We start from the raw sequence: 16,821 nt of genomic DNA, 5'->3' as shown, positions 1-16,821 counted from the left end.
TGCTACAGGGCCACAACAAGTATAAAGTGAAAATAATGAAGTAATAATTATTATAATAATAAAAATAATACATATTAGGATAGCATATTTTAATTATTATTAGGAAAAAATTATTAAGAAATTTAAGTGCTAAAATATTCTTCTAGAATGTTCTTTTATAAATAGAAAAATGTATAAAGAATTTATATAATATGGTTTTAACTTACTGGAAATCTTAAGCATACACAATCAATTCATAGACAAGAAGTGTTTCCCCCGACAGAGATTTTTATTTTTTCCTACTCCAAAGGTCATCTTAAAGTTAGCACTTTAAAGTTGTTTTCTGTGTTAAGTGGTAGTGAGGTATGCCTTAGGTCCTCAATGACTGAGGCCATAACTCTTTCCAGTTCTGATGCAGATTAGTGCAGCACAGAGCAGCCATAAAAAGGCCACAATGAACGAATTTTAGCAAAAAAGCAATAACAGTGATATATAAAAATGGCCAATATAAACATAAATCAGCCATTTCCAAATGACATATTGACACAGTTGTGTGGTCTACTCAACCAAGTTTTACCTCCCTGCAGGCATTTTTTCCTCTAAGGCTCCAAACTTCATTCTCAGAAACTTTAAATCACAATGATGGCTCCGGGGAGCCTCTGGTATTCAGTTACCTTCACTTCATGCTTCCATCATCCTTCAGCAACACCCGAAGCTGCCAACTAGCCAAAACAGACTCTCCCAGGTGCCTACCATCAGCTGCATCATTCTTCTTCATAATTCAGCAGAATGCCTGCCATTCTCACCACCAGAATGGAATCCACATCTCCCTCCATTGGGACTTCCAGCCAATGGATCCCGATCATTTTTCTGAAGCTTCAACTTTCTCTCTACCCTTCTTGTCTGTCATTAAATCTTCAACTCATTCTCTGTTCTATATTGTCGCCTCTCTCTCATTTACCAAATAGAATCTGCCAAACCCCATTCCATAAAAATTGTGCATTTCAATGCTCGTATTCTTTTACCTCTGACTAATAGGTAATGTGCCAGAAACAATTATTCACTTTGGATAAGTCATAGAACCTCTCCATGTCTCAGTTCTCATCAGTAAAATTGAGGTGGGATGGTCTAGAATTAGTGGATTTTAATTTGTATTAAATAGTGAGATTCTTTCTTCAAATGCTATTGTGACCAATGATAATAACAAATCTCCCCAAACAGAGCACCAGCTGATCCAGTGGGAATGGGATTCCAGAGCCCTCACCATTGGATGCATTATTACCCTTTCTCAATGTGGCCCCTGAGATATTTCCAACTTAAAAGACTCTAAGGAGTATATGACAATCTTTCAACTAAGTGATCACTGAGTCCCTTTCTAGCTCTAATATTCAAATATTATATTCAACACAGTTAAATGGAAAGAAAGACTGAGTGGCAAGGAAACAATAATACTGTTGAGTGCCAACTTCAGTTTTTTGAAATGATGCAAAGCAGTATCTCATTCAATACCCCTCCTGCCCCAATAATGCTACCACAGTCTTATTTTCTAACCAATGAAAAGCAAAGACTCAGCTATTGAAACTTGTTTAAGTTTTTTATGTTTTGAAAAAGGCTGGAATGGGAGTCCAACCCTTGCTTTTTCATTATTGTCCATTACTGCTAAACTATATCATCTCTTCCTGAATTCATCCTCCTCCAGCCTTTGTCACTGATTAATTGTATTCTCTCAATTTATTGTCAAGGTGTTTAGTATGTGATCCATGGTGGATGTTTGTGTTTACTTATCCTAGTGAAAAACAGGAGTAGATTTGTGTAAAGCACTAAGAAATATCAATAGCTTTGGCTTAAGGAGAGGAATAGATGAGATAGTATTGACAAGTTTATAAAGTTTAAAATTTTCCAACTTAGGACTTTTAAATGTACTAGAGTAATTCTGAGTGCCTGAAAATATTATTTTAAAGGATATACATTTAATTCCTCCTAACACATCCAATAGCACCAAGTTCACAGAATACATTGGATTTTCTAGCACTTATAAAATCTTTCCAATGGTAAAATATAAATACAAGCAAATTTCTTCTTATATAAAGAGCTGAATCCCAATTCTGTAGAATACCTATTATGCAAATCCAATTATCTCTAGATAATTTTAGAGATAGTATAGTTGTGGAAAAGATACTAGGGATCTGAACTCAAAAATTTAGATAATGCATTATCATTCCCCATTTATCATCTTATATCTTTCCTCAGATGCTGTTATCTTTGGTTGTTTTCCTTTGGCAGATGTTCAGGGGTGAATTACATAATTTAGAATCCAAAATTCCACTTCATCCAGATGCCTAATTTGCTAACTAGTCACTTGTCAAAAACACATGTTTATTATCTATTACATAATGATTACAGCTCAGAACAGCTTCTGGTTTCCATTTCATGAATCAATACTGAGAATCTAACAAATGTCCCAGAAGGCATTTTTCAGTGCACATTTCCATGACATTTTAATAAATTTCATAAATGCACCAAACATCTGGGAATGAAAAACTTTTCCCCTAAAAGTTTTAAGTTTCAAAATCATTGTACATTTATCTTTAAAATCCATGGGCAAATTTGTGGAATAACAAAACTTCATTCAGTCTCCAAATTTTGTTGAAAGTTTAGCGCATCTTGAAGAGTCACTCTATCCCCTCCAGAGAACATGAATAAGAAAAGAGTTTATATTAGCCTTAATAGTCATTGTTGAATTCATAAAGTAAACTGCAGTTGTATCAGTTTCTCCTGCCACAACAGTTACCAACACCCTTCATTGTGTCAAGGATTTCATTATGTTGTGGATCAATCATGACATAATAATAGTCAATGCATAAGAACTTTAGGAATTGGTGGTGGAGGTCATAGACAGTTCAAATACTTGGATACCAATAATGAATATTATATTGTGTTGCAACCCTAAATCTGTCTCAACATATTCATCCAAAATGTGGGAAGTATAAGCTTAAGTTAACTATCACATCTACATTCATTGCCTCATTGATTTTTACTTAATTCTTATAAGCAATAATAATATTATCTTCCTTCCTCCCTCCCTTCTTTATCCCCCTTTCTTCTACTTCCCCCTTTTTTCCTGTCTATCTATCTATCTATCTATCTATCTATCTATCTATCTATCATCTATCCATTCATCCATCCATCTGGCTCACTCTCTTTGGAACTGTGAGTTTTAGGAACTCCCTATATCCACAATAGCCATCACAGTAATACAAAAAGGAAAAAGGAAGGGAGGGAAGAGAGGAAGGAAGAGAGGAAGTTAGAAAGGAAGAATGGAAAAGAGACATAGCAGTTGACACTTAATTTGATCAAGATTTATATACACACCATGTGATTAAATGAGGGCACTGAAACATCTCATCATAATTTGAACTAATTACTGTAAAATGGACATGTTTCCTAATTCACTTTCTCTAGCTAGACCGTGCACATGTGTCAAACACAAGGCCCGCGGGCCAAATCCAGCCCGCCAGGCCTTGCAATGTGGCCCGCACTGCGCTGTCATCACTGCACTCCGCTGTCAGTTTATGACATTGTCAGTTTATGACTGTTCAGTAAACCATTCGGCCCGCGATTTAGGCTGGATTTTAGATTTTGGCCCCTTCTCTGATTGAGTTCGACACCCCTAGCTGCTAGAGGGTAAAATCAACATTCATTGTGATGACTGCTTATAATATAGGTAAATTCTCAAATTTTAATAGACAAAATCTGTTTTTATTCATTTAAAAAAAAATAGCTAATCTGAGAAGTGGTTAGAAAATAAAACTAAAATATACCTACAGTTAAATAGAAGTCATCTTCAGAACCTAAATTGGAATTTTCACTTTAGATAGCCTTTTGAGTGTTATATTTTAATAATGTGGATTGCAAAGAAGAAAAAAATAAAATAGGAAGGGGGGGGAAGAGAGGGGGGGAAGAGAGGGGAGGAAATTGTGTGTGTCATTTGGACTATGACAACATAAATTTGCAAGAACTCTAATAGGAACATATTTGTTCTCCGTTTTTAAAATTCCATGAGCATCTTACCAAGAGACATCCATAAGCTTAAGTTAACTATCACATCTACACTCATAAAAGTCTAAATCAACTGGTCGCTATGATGCACAGTGACCACCAGGGGGCAGATGCTCAAAGCAGAAGCTGCTCCCTGGTGGTCTGTGCACTCCCATAGCCAACTCCATGTGGCCAGCCAACCTCCTGCAGTCTGTGGGCCCTGAGTGGGACTGGGTGAGACGGCCCCAATCAGACCCGATTGCTGGCCAGGCCAACAGATCCCACCTATGCACGAATTCGTGCACCAGGCCTCTAGTTAATTATAAGAATGTAAAATTGACTGTATGAAATTTAAATTTAGATAAACATGTTTTAAATGAACTCATTGTTTTTTGCCATGCCTCAAAACTTATTCTTAAACTAAAATAAATATTCTGAACTCAGTTTTCCAAATTTTAAATGTTTTCATTTCTGTTGAGCTTTGAATTTATATGTCCACTGAGGATTCCTAGACTACGAGAGGGTGCAGGCCAGGCTGAGAGACACCCCCTTCTCCCCATTAAACAAATGACATACACTGGGCCTCTAGTTATAATATAAAGCAACAAATTCAAGAAATTTATAGTAAATCTCTCTTTTGAATATATTGTACAAATATTTCTCATTCATTCTGAAGGGGTCATTTGCACCAAAAAATAAAATTAATTTGTATACTAATTCAATCTTTGGCTACTATAGGTAAAATTTTCATCTCATTCTTCACTGATGACTAGAAAACATGAATTTGAGACAATGAGAAGTTAGTCTCTCATCTCCTAAATTGTTAGACTTGAGCACTGCAGATCTAAAATAAATCACCTATTAGACACTTATCAATGCACATGCCCATTGGCCATGAGGTTGTGCATAGCATTAAACAAGGAGCAGTATCAAGTCGTACAGGAAATGAATGATGTTGTTTTCATCCCTGCTCCCAACTCTAGTAGAACTTCAAAACCATCTACATCAGAATAAAAATGCAACTGTGAAGACTCAAAATGCAGATAAGCTAAAATTTCTAGAAAACTAAGAAACTAGTCAGAAGAGAAAGATATTTGTTCACAGTGCTCCTTTCTGTTGTCAAATGTCACTTATCTAAAAGCCTTTCCAATTCTTCACACACAGGAACCATTCCTTCTTGTTGATTTGTTCTACAGTTAACTTCTTATCACCACACTCTTAGTATATATTGTATGACAATTTGCTTTGTTTCCTTCTATGAGATACTTAAAATTAAGCCTTGACCTTTGTATTCCTAGAGCCAGTATAATGTTTAGTATGTGGTATATGTACTAAGCTGTATCAATATGTAATTAAATGAATGGGTGAATGGTTTACATTGATGGGGAAACACAAATTTATTCTCTGAGTAGCACCTAACCAGGATCAAGAAAATAACTGGGACTATAGACCAAGGTGTATCATGTATTTATGATTAATAGTTTTTATTTCATTCACTCCATATGTGTTCTCTATAGAGTTACATATCTAACTCTTAGGAAATGCCATGTTAATTATTTTTTTTGCTCCATAAATAATGTAACAACTAACACATGCATAAAAGACCTCATTTAAAAATTGTATAAAATAACCTTTTAATTGTATTCTTTGCATATCAAAATAATCATAATAACTGTATAATTTTCACTCTGCTATACCAGTTTTAAAATGTTTATAAAAGTGTTCCAAAAATTGCTTCTTTGGATCAAATCCAATCTCCATAAACTATATTTAACTGAATTAATTTCTCTGCAGGTACTCATTAACTTCTCTATCTAAGAGTTCAGGGTCTCCAGGTAGGTCACATATTCAAATTCAATCCTGGATAAACCACTCCATCTCTGAGTAATTTTGTTTGCAAGTCAGTAAAATAAGTAGTTGTGCCAGATGACCTTGCATGTTCTGGTTCTGTTCATAACATTCTGGGTTTTTAGATGAACTCTGTAACCGTTTCAGTACTTGAAACAGCCAGCAAATAAAGATCTTCAATGCTTATATCAAATTGGTAGAAATCTAGTCATGAAAGTGTAAACTAAGAGGTGGAAGAGATAATTCCTAGAAAAATATGTATAGCAGAACCCGAGGCAGGACTTATGCATGGACAAATAGGCACCATATCATGTGAGACTTTAAATTGGTCCTTTATATATCCAGCTACTGATATCCAAACCTTTGATTCTCCTTCCTTTGAGTATGGATGATACCTGTGATTGGCTTCGAACCATTAAAAAAAAAAAAAAAAAAAAGGAAAAGTAATAAAATGCCATTTCATGCTCTAGAGTCACTCTCCTTTGCCAGCCATGAAGAAGCCAGCTGCCATGAAATAGAAACTCATGCTGCAGGTAACTGCTAGTGGCAAGGAGATGAATCTGCCAATAACCTGAGTTAGGCTAGAAACAAATTTTTACCCAGTCGAACCTCTGATAAGACTGCAGACCGAGCCAACACCTGGATTGCAGCCTGAAGCACGAAACCCAGTTATACCATATCTGGCTGAACTTCTGACCCACAGAAACCATGGAATAATTGATGTGTGATGTTTTAAGCTGCTAAGTTTGTGGTCATCTGTTATGCATCAACAGATCACTAAAAATAACTGTGAAGATAATTATGGTCTTTTCATGCCTGCATTTTGTGGAGGATGTTCATTAGATAGTAAAATCATATTGACCCATGTTATCTCCTCTACAAAACAATAGATACCCCTATTTTATTTCCAAATAAAAAAGGTCATACCCTTTTATTCTTTCAGGAAATTGAACTAAAACACACCTTAGAAAGTTAATGAGGAACTTCCTGTTCTCAAAGTAACTTACTAGGTCTTTGGCCATTCTTTACAATTAGGGACCACAAATACTGATAGTAATAAGTCTTAAATTCACTCACTCATTCATCAAATATTCAATGCATTTCCATTTTGTGGAACCTGAAAAATACTCTAAGAAAAACATATATGAACAAGACATGGCTAGTGACCTAAGAAAAATTATAACTTTGATACACAACGTTTTGAGACTGTGTTGTCAATGCAAAAGAGTTTAAATTATTTACCATATGGTATATATCTTAAAGATTCATAGTTTTAGAACAGAGAAAAATAAATGTGTTTAGCAAAGTAAAATTGCTGGTATAAACCCACCTATAACATATTTATCAAAAAATATTATGTTTTTTTTTTCTAATAAATGACCATGAGTCTTACAGGTGGGCAATATTATGAAATAGAACATTTCATAATATTATGAAAGAGAACATTTTATGGGGGAAGGGGGGAAACAGTGAATGAACTTAGAGTAAGAATAAGGGGCATGCTCAGAGAACAAGAGGTTTTGTCTTGAAAGGCATTGTGGCTCATTGGGGAAAGCAAGAGCGCAGGATACAGTGTCAATTAAAAAATAATGAGGGGCTGAGCCAAACTGGAATGGAGCAGAGGATGCAGACAAAGAAGAAGGACACTGCAGATGTGGGCCCTAGAATAAGGAGCACAATGGACTGCATGGCACAGATGATACAGAGAGACTAATTGAACATGAAGTTTCAAACCTTTGTGAGAGGGAAAAAAAGCATCATTAACAGAATTAGGAGAGTTAAGAGGTACCATTGGTTTGTATGGAGGAAATCGTTGGATTTGGTACATGTATTTAATGGGCTGGTGCGAGGGGAAGGTGAGGAGAATGAGGGCAAGGAATGAGGAAACCTCTACTCCTGTGTTTCAGTTTAATGTAAAGAAGTTGTTAGCCAGAAAGTGGACATAGTGACTGCATATAACACGTGCTCAAGGTGGCAAGGCAACAAGGATCTTGATTTAAAACATGGGAAAGTTTGAAGTAGATTAAAGTTATTTAGATGCTTTTTGGGGTATTTCTCTTATTACAACTCAAAAGGAATGCTTTGATTTGAGTATTCTCAAAACAAGAAAAGAGGTGTTTCATTAAAAGACTCCATAGAAATACATAAAGCACAAATGCAGACAATATGATTGTTACTTGGGGCATACACATCTTTTGAAACATAGCAACTTCCTTTTTTATTAGGGGAAATTAAAGGGCGGAAAAAGACCTCCTATTTTGAATATATTTTGAATATAGAGTAAGTTATGGGACCCATAAAAAAATATATGCATAGCTGTGATGAGTATGAAAGGACTGATGAATGTTTAGAGAATGTTGCTCTTTATATATATATATATATATATATATATATATATATATATATATATATATATATAATTCTTTGAATGCTTTTCATTTCTTAATGCAACACCCTGAGTTGAAGCAATTACAGCTAGATGCAGAATGATCACACCTATGTTTTCAGCTATGAAAAGCAAGTTATTTCTTGATGATGAGTGTTAGATCCAGACAAGCAGTAACACCATGCTCACAAGTCCTATAATTTGCATGTTTTAGAAAATTTTCTTTTCTTTCACTTCTATTTTTAGAATATGTGTAGCACAAAGGATTACCCTTTTTGTGCATCTTCCATAGCATTTAGCATAGTTCTCTGCAGAGAAGATTTCTATAACTATTTATTAATTGATATATCTAGGTATATATGTATACATATGTGTATATATAGTATATAAATTACATATTTTCATATATATGTATATAAGTTATATACATATATATATATTTGAATTTGTGAATGAAGTGAGACTATGGATGTTAAATAGCTGGCAAAGTGACTGTTCATTAATAACTTAAGAAAGCATGCAATCTTAAAAATATTGAATCACAAAAACTTTTTGAAATTAAAAATGAAAATTGGAAAATAGTCCTAACCTTACAATCTATGTAATTAAAAAAATATGAACATCATAAACCAAATAGTATAAGAATATTTGCATGACTGTGAGTCAGACAGCTTATGTGCTTTTTTGACACAGTACTTATTAAATTTCCAGTGGCCAGGCTATCTCACCTTAAATGCAAAATATTATCCTCAGCTATGACTCACAGCAAGATCCATTGGGCATAGTCTAGCCTGTTTTTACCTCCTCATTCAATCATAATTTCTCTCTGTCTTCTCCTGTGTTATTACCCTTCCCTCCCATTCCCTCTCTCTCTCTCTCTCTCTCTCTCTCTCTCTCTCTCTCTCTCTCTCTCATATTATTAACATCTTATACCTTACTAGATTTTCTTGAGTGTTATAATACATACTTAAGGAATAATAGAAGATTAGTAAAGAAATGCAATCTTAATTTCTAGAGACAGTGTTTCCTTACCAATATGTCATCAGAAGCAACTGTATTGACAATAAGGCCATATAACAGAGATGGTAGGTTTTTCTCCAATATCTATGCTCTCCTCCTTTTATAGTAAGAAAACTTCCCAATCTTTAGCTGGGCATATACTCAGAAAAAAAAACAAGCCCCGTCAGTTATAGGTGCAGGTTGATATATGATTCAGTTTGGGGGAAAGGTATGTCAGTAGAACTATTATGTGCAATTTACAAATTGTGCCCATAAAAGAAAGTAGCTTGTCCTCCCCTTGCCCCTTTGATCCACAGATATGAAGGGATCATAGTAGGAGTCTGAAGCCACAAGGGAGAAGAATCCCCAGTCTTGATAAATTCTTGACACAGAGTTCCAATACCATTTCAGGATTTCATGAGAGAGGAATGGCCTCCGCTCTTGTTTAAAGCAGTATTATTTCGGGTTTTGCCATGTTGCTGAACTTACATCCTTGTGATTTCAAAAGGATCATGTATATATTTTAGGAAATAGGAGGTTCTCCACCATACTTGTTCTTAGACATCACACTCATTTTTAGTTTCCTTCCAAATTAATAGTTCTATTTTGAAAAAAAAATTATTGCATTCAAATAATTTCAGAGGTATAAGATGTAGTATGATGTTTTCTGATGTGTATTTAATTGGATAGGCAGTGTCTTGTGAGATAGGAATATGGGACATCAAAGTAAAAGAGTTTGAAAAACATCTAAAATCTATTATTTTCTTTAAAATTCTTAAGGCAAATTAGCATATCAAAAATATGAGTATGAAATAAAGGAATGAGTTTAACTATTTTCCCCTAGCAATAGAACATAGAAAATTTTAAAACACAATATATATTAACATACTTTATAGCTACTTTTCTGTGGAATATTCTTTGGAGAATTTAAAATCACTATATAATGCGTAAATCTCTACTACAAATGGATCTTCAAGGCAGGCTTAGTTATCTTCTAATAACAGAAAACTCTTTACTTCAAAAATACTTCATTTCACCCACTTTTCACTTTTGAAAATAAGGACATTGATTAAATAGGATACTAACTAGTTCCATTAATGTATCCATTTCCACCTTTTTAATGAACTCAATGGAAACCACTCATACTCCATCTACCTAGAGTTTCAGTTTCCTTTCTGATCAATTCTTTTCAGTTTCACATGTCAGAGGGGAAGGAGTAAATTGAGTAAATCTTGCTTTCAATCAATCATCTGATACATAGAAAAACATCATAAAAGAAAGTCAATCATTTTCTGATAACATGACCAATTTTATTATTTGTCATTTGACTAGAAACTCAAGAATTACAAAGCCAAAGAATTATAAAACTAAAACTCACATTTAGTCCTCCAAATCCATTCTTCTAATCAATAATTGTTACCTTACTATGTGGTCATAAATCCATATGTGTATGGGCCACATTAATTTTTCATTAATCATATTAGTAAAATACAGTTTATTGGAAGTGTAAAGATAGTATGAATCTACCAAAATGGTAGAATTAAAATATTAACTAACTTTATTTATATAAATGTACATTGTAATACATGTGGTAGTAGTAACTGATTAACTAAAATTAAAAATTGTTTTACCAAGGTAATTAATATTTGAAATGCAGTATTGAAATTATTTATTTTGAAAATTTTTAATAAAATTGTTGTTTTAACCAATTTGTTTGTGACCAAAGTTGTTTTTAATCAATTCATTTGCTACTTTTGCATTAATTAACCAAATATACAATTCTTAAGATTTTTTTAAAGTTGCATTCAATAAGCTTAACTAATCAAATTTATTTCAATCAAATCTCTTGGTTCCCACAATGGTAACTCTCAACATTAAATGTTAGAAGTTTAATTAATGAGAATTAAAGTTATTCCACTGAGCTCTGAGTAATATGTAAACTGTTGAATAGCCATGTAATGACTCCACATGGATTACTTGATTCTGAATGTAAATATATTCTTGAATAAATTAATAATGTTCTTGTTTCTTTTCCAATAACAACTTAAATTAAATTTATTCAAATGTCTTATCACATTGGTGAGATATTCGTGAGTATTAATTAATTCTATTTAAAACTAACAAGGTCTCAGGATACATTTGGTTTCTGAGCTGTTTGTTGACAGTTGGATTTTTACAAGGAGATAGGCATTTAATAGGGTTGAGTTCAAGGTATGGCATCAGCCTTGGTATTAAGCCCAAACATGCTTTTAGGTGTGGCTTTGGACATGGTTTTGAGAAAGCCCAATAGTCAAAAGCCTACTTAATGCCATTCTTGGCTTCACTGAAATTGTTTGAGATCAATAATCATGCAATGAGTAGGTCACCTATATTTTCTACTCACAATATTCACATAAAATAAATGACACCAAGTCATTTGAGTTCATTGTTAATATGTGAACATGTAACTTAGAAATCCTTTTATGTGCTATGCAAAAAATTTCAGCCACTAATGCAAATTTATTTTTGTAAGAGCAAAATGCTTCAATAATTGATGTTTAGTAGTTAAAGCAGCTTAATTTTGTCAAAAATGCTTAAAAGCATCCAAAGATTTAAACAAATTGGGAAATAACATGTACTTAATAGATATTAGGAAAAAAATATTAGCTAGATATCTTTAGAAAAATATCCTTTTTTTATCTAAAAGTTTTTGTGAAATGTAAGTAAAAAGGTAGAATAATAAGAATTATATCATAATTCTAAGCTCTCTGGAATTATTTAGCTTATAAACATTTATAACATTAAAGATATTTCATTATTTCAAATACAAAGAACACAAAAAAACATACAAAAAAAAAAAACTACAAAGAAGAAAGTTTGAGAAAAAATATATAGTCTCCCAAATATCTTGCTCCCCTCACCTACTTTGGTGGACTGTGAGGATTTATTTTATATCACAAACAATAGAGTGTCTGCAGAAGCTCTAAAAATGAGAGTACATGCCAAAACCGGTTTGGCTCAGTGAATAGAGCATTGGCCTGTGGACTGAAGGGTCCAGGGTTCTGGTCAAGTGCATATACCTTGGTTGAGGGCACATCCCTAGTTGGGGGTGTGCAGGAGGCAGCTGATCGATGCTTTTCTCTCATAGATGTTCCTCTGAACACAGAGGATTCTGATCAACCTACTCTTATGGGATTCTAGGACTGTGCAAAGATTTAGAAAGGAGGAAGCATGAGAATTTATCAGCACTAACTCTGGAAGCTAGTTTCCTCCCAAATGTGCTCCTTGTGCAGGCCACTTAACTTGTTTGGTTCAACTCCTCAGTTGTTGTGTTTTTATTATTTGAAAATAAGTAGATTTAAAATATTCCATTTAAGTCTAACCTATTCTGACTCTTTTATTCGTTTAACCACAAAACTTCTTGAAGAAAAATTTACATACATAAGTTGTTTCAGCAAACATTACCAGTTGTAGCAAATTGCATTTTCAAAAATGGTAGCAATGAAATCTCCCTTCCCACATGCTCTTTGCAGTGTCATCTTGCCACTCACCAATCCAGAGATGGAGTCTAATTCCCCTCACCTTAAGTATAATTATTCTATTTTATCTGTTCTGGCCTTAGTTACTCGCTTGTATCCAACACTCTACAGCCACAGAATGACACTGTGAGATTTCCTCAGCTAGATCAGCAAAGGCCATGCAAATTATGTCTGCTTTTCTTTTAGACTGTTCACTTACTAGATGCTACCTCTCTAGAGACCCTCTCAGAACAACACTGACATCAAGTGTAATAAACTCAAGCCAGAGGAGCAGTCGCCTACAGGTACTCTGGTCAACAGTCTCAGCTAAACCTCATCTTCAAGTTATGCCATTCCAGGCACAAGACATGTGAACAAAGCCTCCAGATGATGCCAGCCCCAATCTTCAAGTCACTCAAAGCCAATCCAGTATTTCCAACAGAGAGCCCAAATAAGTTAAACTATTAATAGTTATGCCTTGTCCAAATTCCTGATCCAAGAATTCATGAGCATAACAAAATGGTTGTCTTTTTGCCACAAAGTTTGAAATGACTGATCGTGCAGCAATAGATGACCAAAACATTTATAGCTTTATTACTTAATAAATTCAGTGTCCTCTACTCATTTCCCATATTCTTCAACCTTACAAGAACCTCATTTTACCTATACTTTCATGACATAGCAAATTATTATTCTTCTCTCCCAGTTTCAATTTTTTTTCAGCAGATTCATTTCCTCTAGCAAACTCTCAAAAGAAGGCATTCCAAGAGGTCATTTCATCAGGTCTCTTTCCTGATTTCTCTTCTTCAAGTAGCTCATCCACCATTAGTATTTAAAAGTATCATTCATTTATTTATAATTAATTCAATAAGTATTGATGGAGCACCTACAATTTATTATGTAGACACTATCCCAGGGACAGGGTTATATAAAGGTGTGCACCAAACAGACAATATCCTTCCTATGATGTTGCATATATTATAATAAGAATATATAGAAAACAAATAAATTGGCATATAACAGACAAGGAAGAAATATGTGATATGAAGAAATTTAAAGCAGGGTGAAAAGGACTGAGGAGAACAATTTTATAGAGTGGTAATGGAAGATAATTTTCATAAGACATATTTGGTCAGAGACATATATAAAATAAGGGATCTAGTTCTAGTTTTAGAGAGAGCATTTGAGGAAGAGCTATGTCATCATAGTGTTCAAAAATGACAAGAGGCAGGAATGCTGGAATGGAGTGAGGAAGAAAAAGTATCAGGAAGCAGACTGTATGTGATCCTTTGGCTATCACAACGGCTTTGGATTTTATTCTGAGTAAAGTGATGTTGGGAACATTATGTAGGGCCATGAATCTCTAATTCTCCTCTCCCTTTGGGGCCATAAAAAAGTTGCATTTCTCATTTGGGCAAGACTTTTTGACTAGACATGGCCAATGAAATATGTGTGGGAGTGATATGTTACTTCTGAGCTAAGGCAGTAAAAATGTCATATAGGATTCAGCCTATATCTTCTTCACCAGCACATTTCAATTAGTTGAGCTACAACAACCCATTATCTTGGGTCCTTGGACACACAATAGACATGTTGTATGAGTGAGAGCCTTTGAAGGGTTTACCGCTGGGATATATGGGATATATTTCAGTAGTATAATCTAGCCTACTCTGACTAAGGATGAAAGGTACTGGAAGGTTTGAGTAGAAAATGATTTGATAACATATTTTGAAAAGCTCATGTTGGCTATTTTATGGATAACACACTGAGGGGGGGAATAATAAAAGTAGGGAGGCCATGAAAATCAATTGCAATAGTCCAGGAGAAAGATGAAAGTGAAATATATTAATGTGGCAACTAAGATAACCATTGTCCAAATTAGGAAACCTTTGAGAATAAAAAAAAAAAATGCTATTAACAGACATGAATGTGGACTGTCTTGGGAAAATCAAATGGCATCTTTACAGGTGTAAAAAAAATTAAGAACATATTTTTAAGAGAATAATAAGATATGCTGATAGAATGAATGTTGAGTGTAAAAGAGAGAGAGGTGTTAAGGATAATTCCAGTGTTTCACCTTATCAACTAGGAAGTGAAGATGGGGAAGACTGAGAAAAAAGTATAGATTTGAAATGTTATTAGATGTGATTGACAAACGTGATTATGTAAATAAGGGGAAAAGTTGGGGCTAGAGATTTTTTTAAAAATTAGAAGTTATGAGTGTATAAATGGTATTGAAAGCCATGGTTCTGCCTGACCACAGCATGGGAGTTGAGAAAGAGAAAGAGAAAGAGAAAGAGAAAGAGAAAGAGAAGAGAAAGAGAAAGAGAAAGAGAAAGAGAAAGAGAAAGAGAAAGAGAAAGAGAAAGAGAAAGAGAAAGAGAAAGAGAAAGAGAAAGAGAAAGAGAAAGAGAAAGAGAAAGAGAAAGAGAAAGAGAAAGAGAAAGAGAAATAAAAAGAAAAGAAAAGAAAAAGAAAAAGAAAAAGAAAAAGAAAAAGAAAAAGAAAAAGAAAAAGAAAAAGAAAAAGAAAAAGAAAAGAAAAAGAAAAAGAAAAAGAAAAAGAAAAAGAGAGGTCCAAGAACAGAACCAAAAAGATGAGAAGGATCCTTCAAAAAGACTAGGAAAGGATGGCAAATGAAGTTAGGAAAACCAAGAAAGATGTCTCCAAAGGAAAACAACTGGATGAGCCCTAGTCAATTTGCCTCAGTGGCTAGAACATTGGCCTGCAGACTAAAGGGTCCCAGGTTTGATTACGGTCAAGGGCACATGCCTGGATTGTGGCCTCGATTCCCTGTAGGGGGTGTGCAGAAGGCAGCCAATCAATGATTCTCTCTCATCATTGATGTTTCTACCTCGCTTTTCCTCTCCCTTCCTCTCTGAAATAAATAAAAATATATTTTTTTTAAAAGAAAATAACTAGGTGGCTCTCCACTTCACACAAATTTCCACACCTCCTGCATTTCATTATGGTGTCATACTTCATCTACTGTTCCAAGTTTAATGATTGCAAACCTGGCTGTGCATCATAATACTTTATGGAGATTTAACATATACATTATGTAGCCCTGTTGCAAGACCTAGGATAGTGCCTAGAGTTCCTGTTTTCTTATTAAGTTTCCCATGTGATTCTTAGACAGCCAAAGTTGGTCAATAAACCAATGATGGAAATCACTGTACCTAATGAATTCATTAGAATTCTACTCCTCCTTTAAGTTCCAGGGAATGTCTCTTTACCATTATCCTTTCTCGCTAAAATTTGTCATCCCTTTTTCTCACTTATACTGTGTTTATTCCATATGCAGGCACTGATTTTAATACTTTCATACACATTAGCTCACTTAATCCTCACCATAAATCAGCATAGCTGAAATATGGCTTTTGCCCTACTCTCATTGTTTTGCTCCGGAGCCCAGATGTGGAAATGTGTCCATTACAAGAGTTCTTCTGCTTCTTCCCACTCAAGAGAAATGAGAATTTGAGAAACGAGAGCATGAGCAGGAAGTCAGTAAAATTAATAGCACCAGGCTGTCTGATGTTACGGTTTGTTGCCGGATTTCTTACCTGCACATCCGCACTTATTTCTGCTATGAATAACTCCTCTGATTCACAGTGTTGACCTTAGCCTGACACTGTGACTTCGGCTTCTGCAGAGGGAACTCTAGTAGACTGGTGTGCCTTCAGAACAGTCTGCCACGCCACTACCCACAGAGCACACCCGCAGGCTGTAAGTCTCTATACAGTTGTACAGTGACCTGGTGTAAAAGCTTTGTACAATATTTTGCTAAGAGGTCAACACATGTTTTCAAACATCTCTTCTTAGGGAAAACATAAACTCATGAGGGGCCGTCCTAATTAGATAACTTCAAACAATGAACAAACACTATCGATAAAAAATAAGTAGGAAAAAAAAGTACAAGAAATATCCAGCATTAAGATCCTGCCAGCAGTTGATCTTATCATTTGACAAGATTCTTCTTCTTTCTGGATTAGGTGACAGCCATTGCTCTTTATTACCGTTCCCTATTCAATAAGGTCAATAATGCTGTATAACTTATTGGAGCTTCAGCAATTA

The 16,821-nt window shown here is 34.5% G+C and overlaps 1 protein-coding gene across 5 annotated transcripts in view; it reads right to left on the bottom strand.

Annotated features, from left to right (window-relative positions):
• TAFA2 (TAFA chemokine like family member 2) overlaps positions 1-16,821 on the bottom strand; it is a 430,981-nt gene that overhangs the window by 88,971 nt on the left and 325,189 nt on the right. The gene's annotated exons all lie outside the window — the stretch shown is intronic.

This window comes from Pipistrellus hanaki, assembly GCF_964339955.1.
Source record: "Pipistrellus hanaki genome assembly, chromosome: 3".
In the NCBI taxonomy this organism is placed as follows: domain Eukaryota; kingdom Metazoa; phylum Chordata; class Mammalia; order Chiroptera; family Vespertilionidae; genus Pipistrellus; species Pipistrellus hanaki.
The sequence above is the reverse complement of the archived record's forward strand: the minus strand, read 5'-3'. Positions and strand labels throughout refer to the sequence as shown.